General features: G+C 46.2%; 1 pseudogene; it reads left to right on the plus strand.

Moving 5' to 3' along the window:
• The first annotated feature begins 1,731 nt into the window (after nt 1–1,731).
• On the plus strand, nt 1,732–4,661 carry LOC124687653 (annotated as a pseudogene).
• Nucleotides 4,662–7,579: the final 2,918 nt, after the last annotated feature.

Genomic DNA, 7,579 nt, shown 5'->3' on the forward strand with positions numbered 1-7,579 from the left:
TTCCAACCACCTAGCGACGCCTACAAACACTGACACGAGCCGAATGGCTACAGACACAGTACTGACTGACTGCCAACAGCAACTGGAGAAATCCCGGTTGCATCTCACATTTTTCCATACATGTCTACAATCAAACAAGCGCATAGCCACTCGGTTTAAGAGGTTGGAAGAACCTAAAAACCATTCTGCACATCTTACGCATGAATAGCAAGATGAGCGACTCACTTAAGAGGTTGGAACCTAAAATTATTGTACACGTCTTAGCTTAACCTACACCCCTTACAGCTTCTCCAAGTCCCGTGGCACGGACAAGCTCCAAAAGAGAGAGGCGATCGTTAAAAGCCATGTAGTTCTCGCAACCCGACTGCCCCTCACACTGCAATCTAGCCAGAGTGCATCCTCCCCGAGAGTTGGTCGCTAACACCATGTTTTCTTCGGATACGAACAAGCATAGCGAGCTCCTCAGCACCACAGGGAACAACACGGACTAATCTGACAACGTCCAATTTTCTATATTCGCTAGATTGGGAATTTTATAAATTTCTCCCATGTGATTTGGTTAGTGAAATTCCTAGAAATCTTTGTGTAGATGCCATACTGCTGGTTTGCAAGACAAATATAGACATTGCATTAAAGGAGAAATACTTATATTAGAAGATTTGAACTTCACAATCATTATAACACAAGTGTTAGAGGACTCTGGTCATCATATCCCAATCTTTCACATCAGGATTTGCTTGATTTGTACTTCCAGATTATTGAGTTCTTGATTCAAAGGCTTTTCTTTTTGGGCAAATCAAGAGAGTGCATGCAAGATGGTCAGTCCTGGCCGATAACGATCTATTTTTAGTAGAGTGCCAATCAGCTCTTACACAGTTTTGGAGATCTTGTTCTTTGAGCCAACAACTTTCAAATTTCAAAGAACGCTTAACTCTATGGATATGACCTTCAGTAAAAAGTTGGTGGCTTTGAGCCGTCAATCACCAACTTTCTTCATATATAGGTTAATGTTTTAGGTGTTCTGAATGGGGCATGGAAATGCTGAGCTCATCACATAAACATTAGGTCAATGAATATAACTTAGCCATGCGCATTTATCAACTCGAGGACAGCACATTTCTATGGACACTCAGCGTGCTGGTGTGAACCAACTGTGACCATTGGGTGGTCACATGGTTCAGGGCACCCCGAGGAAAAGCAAGATCTGGGTAAGCAAGCATTCACTACTTATTCATTTCAAGTTTGCTTATTACCATTATTACCTCCAAAGAAATGATCATATTATATCATACGCGTAGAGGTTGTGTCCACCTGTACAACTGTTATTGAAGTTTATTTGCACCATAGCTACATGCTCTCTTTAAAATTGTACTTATGTACGGATGATCTTTACGAATTTTCCTGTTGGACATAATCATTAGACCTGAATGTACGGCCGGACGGTGAGGGCATAATAGGGGGCTTGTGCTCAGACATAAGAGAAAATGACACAGAAACATTAAAGGAGCATCACATGTTGGTAGCCTGATCACATGTTGTCAGTGTTTCCCTGTCAAATGAACAATGTCAACAATCTTTTCCTTGGGTCGATCTGCCTTTAAGCACAAAATCACGAGATCCCTGTAAAATTAGTTGTAGATGGACCTTTCTATCAGTTCCCGTGGCGGAGCACAGTTTTGCTGTTACTTTCTTCCCCTTTTGCCGAAGACGACAGCAATGTGATCTCCCTGCTGTTTGCAGATCATACAAGTGCACTTGCTTATAAGTAAGCCGCCATGTATGCGTGATAGTTTTGACCAGAAACTGTTAAAGAGCAGCATGGCATGCTGTGGTTCACGAAACGTCAGGTGAGCGTCCTCTCCAGCAGTGTCAACTTGCTTATCAGGGTAAAATTGTTTGACATTTCAACCAGCCTGGCAAAGTCATTCAAACTCCAATTCTTCCTCGCCTGAATCTCTCTGTACTATATTCGAAAAACATAGGATTGAACTGATGAAACTGATGACTTTATGCATATAGAATTTCAGGCATGTTGGTTCGATAGTTCACTGTTTTCCCATCACTGCATATAGTGGATGTTCCAATGTCGCAGACCAAGAAATTCCGACCCAGAAAATCCATTATGTTCACGTTTTCGAGACTATGCCATATTATCTTACTTGCATTTCATGTTCCAGGTTTCAGAACGATCTCGAGATCCAACACTTGAAAGCAAGCTCCTTGGAGAGCCCATCAACGAGCAGAAAGCAGAGCAAATTACCTCACGATCCAAGGAAATGCAATCTAGGCTCCCGGGGCTGCCCGGAGAGGTCGTGCAGAAGCCTCAAGGACAGGGTGCTGTCGCGGGCGTTCTCGGAGGAGCTGGACTCGCTGATGCACTCAGGCAACCAGCTGCTCTTTGACCCCCGCGGCCGGGTGATCCACCTGTGGAACAAGATCTTCCTCACGGCGTGCCTGTTCTCGCTCTTCGTCGACCCCTTGTTCCTCTACCTCACTGGGACACAGCAGAACATGTGCATCGAGTTCAAGTACTCCCTGGCGCTGACGCTATCCATGATACGGTCGCTGCTGGATGTCTTCTACGCGGTCCACATCTTCCTCCGCTTCCGGACGGCCTTCATCGCGCCGTCTTCTCGGGTGTTCGGGAGAGGGGAGCTTGTGATTCAGCCCTACAAGATTGCCAGGAGGTACCTCTCATGTACCTTCTGTTTCGATCTCATCACCGCACTGCCTCTACCACAGGTAACGTTCGTCAGATGCGGCACACCTGAAACAACACTGACAAATTATTCTGTGGAATCTCTGAAATAAATATATGTCTCTTGCTGTCAACAGTTTGTGATCTGGGTTGTCGTGCCTAAGATGAAGGAATCTGCAACGGCAAACCGGAAGGACATCCTTCGCTTCAGCATCATCTTCCAGTACCTCCCCGGCTTTTACAGATCTTCCCGCTCACGAGGCAGATCGTCATGGCCACCGGAGCCATGACGGAGAACGCATGGGCCAGCGCCGCATACAACCTCATACTCTACATGCTCGCAAGCCATGTACATGTGTCGCTGCTAGGTCTCTTCAGTTCCCTCCATTTTTTCCACTATGATTAATTAATTCTAACTGGAAATGCAGGTGCTTGGAGCCTTGTGGTATCTCTTCTCGGTGCAGAGGCAGGAAGCATGCTGGAGAGAGGCGTGCCATCTGGAGGCCCCCATGTGTCAGACTGAGTTCTTCGACTGCAATACTGTCAGCAGCAACAGGACCATCTGGTACGAGCTGAGCAACATAACAAGCCTGTGCACTCCGAGCAATAGCTTCTACCAGTTCGGGATTTACGCAGAAGCGTTTGACTATAAGCTAACGACATCGGCGTTCACGGAGAAGTACTTCTACTGCTTCTGGTGGGGACTAAAGAACCTGAGGTTAGGAACTAAATGAATCTATGCATGTGAATTCTTCATCAGTTACATATCGACCATGTTTCTAACTAATGCAAAAAAAAAAAAATGTTTCAGTTGCTTAGGACAGAACCTCGCAACGAGCTTGTTCATTGGAGAGATAACATTTGCAATCGTCATTGGCGTTCTTGGGCTGGTCTTGTTTGCCCTGCTCATTGGCAACATGCAAGTAAGAACTCGTTCCTTCTGCTCAACCAATTGTGCCCGCAGAGATAACCACGACTGACACTTCTAGCTCTGCCTTTGCACTCAAGTCTTACCTCCAAGCAACGATGATCCGGCTAGAGGAGTGGCGGACGAAGCGGACGGACATGGAGCGTTGGATGCACCACCGGCAGATACCCCAGCCGCTGAAGCAGTGCGTGAGGAGGTACCAGCAGTACAAATGGGTGGCCACCCGGGGCGTCGACGAGGAGGCCTTGCTCAAGGACCTCCCCATGGACATCCGTCGTGACATCAAACGCCACCTCTGCCTTGACCTCGTCCGAAGAGTGCCGTTGTTCGACGAGATGGATGAGCGGACGCTGGAGGCCATCTGCGAGCGGCTGCGACCGGCACTGTATACCCGGGGCACACGTCTGGTGCGCGAGCTGGACCCCGTGGACTCCATGCTCTTCATCATCCGGGGGTACCTCGACTCATACACGACGCAGGGTGGGAGGTCTGGCTTCTTCAACTCGTGCCGCATTGGAGCAGGGGAGTTCTGCGGAGAGGAGCTCCTGACATGGGCGTTGGACCCGAGGCCCTCCGAGTACCTGCCACGGTCCACGCGCACCGTGCGGGCAGTGTCCGAAGTCGAGGCATTCGCACTCGTCGCGGAGGACCTCAGGTTCGTGGCGTCACAATTCCGGCGCCTACACAGCGCGCGGATCAGGCACAGATTCCGGTTCTACTCGCACCAGTGGCGGACGTGGGCGGCATGCTTCATTCAGGCCGCATGGCGCCGGCACAAGCGTCACCGAGCGTCCATGGAGCAGAGGATGCCCGAGGCCAGCGACGCGCGGACAGGAGGGCGAGTGAGGTGTCGTCGTCACAGTATCGACGGCAAGGCGCTCAAGAAGCCCATGGAGCCAGACTTCACAGAAGAACAAGATGACTGAATTGTTTTTCCTTGTCATTTAACTTGATCGGTGTAACAGAATTGTTGATGAGTCTTACTGCTTATATTCTGGAATTATCGGTTTACATTTCTTGCTCTAACACCTACTTGGCAACTTCAGCCTGGCATGGTTATATTTTTTTACATTTTTTGAGAAAAGGCAAATTTTTTGCCTATTTCCCTAACTAAGAGAAGTTTATGTTAGAAACTTAGCCAAACGGCTCCGATACGAAAGCCTACTCCAGCGGCAAAATTGCGCCCAAAGGTTTCGCTCATGTGGCACCCCAAAGAGCGGCATTCCGCTTCTTAATTGTTGATACTACAATGAACGGCATGGAAGCAAAGCTTCACAAAATCCATACCTTTCTTTCATTCCAGATTTTCCAAGCGGTGAGCAGTAGCAAATATGATAGCCGTTTAAGCTGCTGTCCATTATCCCTGTGATAGAGTACCACCAATCTTCAACCGTCGTCTGATTGTTCCATTGTGAGGTGTCACAATACTCCAAGTCAAGCCACTCCTTGATATCTACATTTGAATATGAGATGCGCCGTGGTCCGGTTCCCTCTTGCAAAGTCGACAAAGGCCACAATGGGGCCAACGACGGCGGGCAAGCCAGTCCATTGTCCATACATGGTTTGGAGAATGAACCGAGTGAAAAACTTGCATTTGGGAAAGCCCAATTCTCCCATACCATCTGTTTCACGAATGAGGTGGGTGTCGTCTCAAATTGCACCACGTAGGCCGAGGCCGCAAGTACTTCCCATGGTTTGTAAGCTTCCAAGTAATTGTGTCCCCTGCGCCATCGATAAGGTGCGCCTCTTGAAGCTTGCTCTAAAGGATGTATAACTGTTGATGTGAAGGACCGAGCTGCCACATAAGTCTTCATCTAAATCCTTGTGCACCGTGAAGTACTTTATTTTAGATATGGCGAGAATAGATGGCACGATGTCTTTCCCCGTGTTTCCCCGTGAAACCAAGATCGAGAGACAGTTTCCCCCGCTCGACCCCAAAAGCCAAAACACATCTTGGTATTCTCTCCCTTGGCCGTCGCCTCTGCAAGAAACTGCCAGCCATTGGAAGGAATTGCCAAGGTTTTCCCCCACTCCCCTGCCAACCTGTAGGCTGCAGGTTCATGGACAAGAGGAAGGCCTTGGCCATTGGAAGGAATTACCCGAGGTTTTCCCTCACTCCTCTGTACCCAGCCTTATATTATATCCTACATTAAACATATTAGTAATTTAGTGTTAAACATGAGTCGACTAGTCTTGACTAGTCTCTGAGTCGCTGCCCCAGAACGACCCATCGATTCGAAATCCATGTTTCTACCTTCCACCCTCACTCCCGATTTGAAAACCTCCATTTACCCCCTCTTCGAGCTCCATTGCCGGGTCCCAGAGCACGTCAGGGATTTTTTCTCGGCCGGAATATCCGAAATCTCGCCGGAAACCGCAAATTCCGTTACCCTACGAGAAAGAGTGATACCGGCCAAAAATTTCAGTTGGATTTGAATTTAGACTACAGTTTTTGATAAAAGAACCTTCTATATTCAATGAACTACGGAGTAGGTGGGGCGTGATGGTTAGCTTCACGGGTGACTATCTGTATCTGGTCTTGAGTTCGAGTACCCGACCAAGCGATATGTTTTTCGATCATTTTATTCTTTGTTTTTGCGTAAAAAGAATAAAAGTGGCAGAACTGTTATTCGAACCCAAAACCTATTGCTGTTCCACAGGAAGTTCTTCCCACTATGTTACGTTAGCAGTTGTGATAGAATACCGTAGAAATTTCTTTGTTTCACGCTAAAAAAAATTTGAATTCAATTTTTTTTTGAATAAACTCGTTTGAGAAATTCCCGAGATTTCCGAGATTTCGCGGTAACCGAATTTTCCGGGGTCCTCCGGTAAAAAATTGTGACCGAGAAAAAAAACCTTGGAGCACGTAAGCGGCATGCTCATCTCCAGTCGGCGACAGCAAGCCTACTTCCTCCTCTTCCTCGAGATCTTCCCCTCCACCGAGGACTGTAAGTAACCGCACCTGCACCTCCATCTTGGTAAGGTAGGCTTACATCATGGCGTGTTATCATCCCCACAAATTCTTCGAGGAAAAAATATGGAGAGGTAAATTTGGTCATTGTGGTGTTGTTTAGTATACACAGTTCTAAACTAGCTTGACCTTTAATCCTTGTGCAGTGTTCTGCCCGGTTAGGACTGTAAGTTGGTGCTGTAAAGTTGTAGTCACAACCGATTAATTAGCAGTGATGAAAGAGGCGATGGCTTGGGCTACTGCTGCTCCATGTCAAAGGTGGGCGGACCCATTAGGCTTTTACTGTTACGTTTGGATCAGCTGATCTTTTCTTGCTTCTCTAGATAATATTTGTGCTGTGTTCAAATTGAAGTTCAGTTAACTGAAAGCAAAATGATAAGATGCATTTATTTCACTCAGTTTTATGATACATGCTCTTAATCGTAAAATACCATGGCCACTTTACCTGGAACTGGAAGAGATGAGTTTTAAAGCTAAAAATCTAATTGAGAAGTATGAAATCTTTTAAACTGTTCAAGTGTCCAATTACTCATTGTTATAGACTTATAGTCTTACATGATTGAATGTTACTGCTTCTTATATTACTTAGGGGCTTAGGCCACTGTTCAAATGTTAATTAGGGGCTTAAGTCATTATGCTTTATCTACATTTATATCACTTCGAAACTTGGTAAGTGAGGGGATAATTATATGTTTTTATTTTTATTTTTCTACTGCACTCATCTTGATTATAGATGCAAGCATAAATGTCCTTACACTACAGCCAAAGGCAGAATATATTATTGTTCTTTCATATCTTCAAAGATAAACAGATGTATTGCCTTATTTGTTACAACTGTTAGATCACCATACAAGTTTTTCTCCAAAATCTGAGACCAGCCAATTTGACCAACTAAAGATTTACATCTCTGCGCTTGAGATCAATATTCTCTTATGCTCTCCGAGCTTTACGTGATATGCTTTGGACTTAAAGAATCACTGGT

Source organism: Lolium rigidum, chromosome 2 (assembly GCF_022539505.1).
Source record: "Lolium rigidum isolate FL_2022 chromosome 2, APGP_CSIRO_Lrig_0.1, whole genome shotgun sequence".
NCBI classification, from domain to species: domain Eukaryota; kingdom Viridiplantae; phylum Streptophyta; class Magnoliopsida; order Poales; family Poaceae; genus Lolium; species Lolium rigidum.